We start from the raw sequence: 3,437 nt of genomic DNA on the forward strand, positions 1-3,437 counted from the left end.
CCAGCACCCTATGAGGGAAAGATGCAGAGGGCTCCCAAGGCATGTTGGCCATTTAAACGGTCCTCCGGGGTGGGATTTATTCATTTTTATTTTTATTTTTTTGAGTCAAGGTTTCACTCTGTCACCGAGGCTGGAGTGCAGTAGCATGTTCAGGGCTCATCACAGCATCAATCTTCTGGGTTTAGGCTGCCTTTCTGCCTCAGCCTCCCAAGTAGCTGGGACTACAGGGCATGCACCACTATGCCTGGCTAAATTTTTAAAACATTTTTTGTAGAGATGAAGTCTGGCTATGTTGCTGTTCTCAACCTCTTGGGCTCAAGCAATCCTCCTGTCTATCTTGACCTCCCAAAGTGCTGGGATTACAGGCATGAGCCATCGCACCCAGCCTGAGATGGGATTTAGAAGCTTGCACAGGATTGGAATTTCAGGCCTTGCTGAGATTTTTGGCTTCAGAGGCAACTTACCCAGTAAGGCTCTATATCATTTTGCTTTTCCAGAAGACACCCCTGAGGTGAAATGGAGACCTGTGGCTTCTGAGAAAGAGCAAGAGGGCAAGCCTTCCCCGGAACATCCCCACTTGACTAGCGAGAGTTCTGGTGGCAGAGAGCGAATGAAAGCAGTCAGTGGGCAGACCCAATGCCCCCGCCCAAGGTCTGTTGTGCAGAAAAGTGCCAGGAGCAGCCAGGCAGAACTGCAAACATGAAGAGTGATCGTGAAGCTAGAGTGCTGCGTTTGGCATAGGAACAGCCTGCCCACACCTTCCTGAAGAGGAGCTCAAATGTGCAGACAGCCAGGCCCGTGTAGTCCCAGCTACCAGGAGGCACTGGAGGATCGCCTGAGTCCAGGAGTTTGTGTTGGGCCTGGGAAGCATAGCGAGTCACCCGTCTCTAAAAGAAGAAAATCAATTTTTGTAAAAGATGTTAAGACAGAGAAAGCAGCCGTAGCCTAGGGAGAGGGAGATAAGCCCAGAGGAGGTGAGGTGTCTGGGAGCAACGAAAGGGAACCGACAGGGAAGGAAGAAGAGAAAGCGTTGCCACCACACGGGGGATTTCTGATGGGGGGAAGTGAAAACCACAGAAACAGAAAGAGGAACGTGGGGGCCAGAGGCTTTATTTCCCAGTGTGCCCTGAACTCTTCTCCCCCAAGGGAAGCAACTGTATGAGGGAACGGACGCAAAGGCCGTGTCCTGTTTGCCCCCTCAGACCCTGACTTTGTGACAGCATACTCTACCTCTCCTGATAGGGACCCGCCGGACTTGAGGTGACAGCCTTCCAAGTGGAACGCAGCCGTCTGCATCGGGAAGTGGCAGGAGGCTCCTGTCCCACTTTGATGCGGATACTTGAAGCAGAGACAAAAATGACAGACTTGCTTTTTGTGTGGCGCTCGGAGGGAACAGGGGAGGAAGGCAGCATCTATGTCAAGTCTTCCAAGAAGTTAGTTTATCAAGCATTTCATCAGCTCCTGCTCAAGGTTAATCACAAAAACAAACTGTGCCCCCTAGCTGCTGCAGGCAGCCTGCAAAGGCAGGTGCGACTCCAGAAGGCCACTGTCAAGTTCCCCAGCGATTCAAAAGATCCTTGCTAAGAGCCCAACCAAAGGGAGGAGGCTTGTGCTAAGTTTTGAGAATCAGACCTGGATTACCACGAGGCTGAAGTATTTAGAAATGAGGCTGCATGGGAAATGTCACCAGCTTAGGGCCTACACTTAAAAAAAGAATGTTTTAAATCATGGTAAAATATACAAGGGGGGCCCCCCAAAATCGGAATTTATTTATAGAAAATTGTGTATTTATTCTTACATGTTTAAACTTCAGTCGCCTGCAAAATCCTCTCCGTTGGAGGCCATACACCTATCGGATGCTTTTTCCACTGCTCAGAACAGTTTTGGAACTCCAACGTTGATGGTGCCTTTTAGTGCTTCTGCTGTTTTTTGTTTCACCTCTTCCACATCAGCAAAACGCTTCCCTTGGAAGACTTTTTTCATCCAGGGAAGCAAAAGTCACTTTGAAGGAGATTAGGTGAATAGGGGGGGTCAGGCATGGGGCTCATGTTGTTTTTGGTCAAAAACTGCTGAATGCTCAGGGCGGTATGTTGTCATGGTGGAAGAACCAGTCACCTGTTTGCCACAACTCAAGATGTTTCTTTCACAAATCATGACTAAACCTTCTCAAAACTTCCAGATAAAAACTTTGGTTTACTGTTTGATCTGGAGAAACAAATTCTGAGTGTACTACAAGGGGTCTGCCCTCCAAAAAGAGAATTCTGGGTTTTTGGATCCCCTCTAGTACTCAATATAACACTTACCACTTTTTTTTTTTTTTTTTGAGTCAAGGTCTCACTCTGTCACCCAGGAGGGAGTACAGTGGCAGGATCATGGCTCACCAAAGCCTTAACTTCCCAGATTCACATGATCCTTCTGCCTTAGCCCCTTGAGTAGCTGGGACTACAGGTGTGCCACCATGCCCAGCTTATTTTAATTTTAAAAAAATTTTTTGTAGAGACAAGGTCTTGCTATATTGCCCAGGCTGGTCTGGAACTCCTGGCCTCAATCGATCCTCTTGCCTCAGCCTCCCAAAGTGCCTAGCCCATTTGGGTTTTTTGTTTTTTTTTTTTGAGTCAGAGTCTATCTCTGGCACTCAGGCTGGAGTGCAGTGGCACACTCACGGCCACCACAGCCTTGACCTGCTGGGCTCAGGTGACCCTCCCACCTCAACCTTCCAAGTAGCTGGAACCACAGGCATGCCGCCATCACACCCACCTGAATTTTTCTTAATTTGTAGTAGAGACGAGGTCTTACCATGTTGCCCAGGCTGGTCTCGAATCCCTGAGCTCAGACAATCCTCTCTCCTCTGCCTTTCAAAGTGCTGGGATTACAAGCATAAGCCACAGCGCTCGGCTTGCCCAGCCCATTTTAACTACGTTTAAGTGTACAGTTCAGTGGCATCAGGTACATTCACATTGCTGTGAACCATCACCACCATCTATCCATTTCCAGGACATTTTCATCATTCCAAACAAAAACTCTGTCCATGAGCAGCGACTCCCTACCCCCTCTCCCAGACATGGCAGTCACCCTTGGACTTTCTGGCTCTATGAATTGGTGACTCGAGGTCCCTCCTATAAGTGGATCTTACAGTATTTGTCTTTTCACAACTGCCTTATTTGACTTAGCACAATGTTCACCCATGTGGTAACATGTGTCAGAATTTCTTTTTGTAAGACCGAATGAGGGCCGGGCTCGGTGGCTCAACATGTAATCCCGTGCTTTGGGAAGCCGAGGTGAGTGTATTGCCTGAGCCCGCGGGTTTGAGGCCCGTCTGGGCAACTTGGCGACCTTATCCCTACAATAAATCAAAAATTAGCCGGGCGTGGTAGCGCACGCCTGTGATTCCGGCTACTTGGAAGGCTGAAGCGGAAGGATTGCCGGAGCCCAGCAGG

The sequence above is a fragment of the Carlito syrichta genome, unplaced genomic scaffold, assembly GCF_000164805.1.
Source record: "Carlito syrichta isolate Samal-C Ts95f unplaced genomic scaffold, Tarsius_syrichta-2.0.1 Scaffold314788, whole genome shotgun sequence".
Taxonomy (NCBI): domain Eukaryota; kingdom Metazoa; phylum Chordata; class Mammalia; order Primates; family Tarsiidae; genus Carlito; species Carlito syrichta.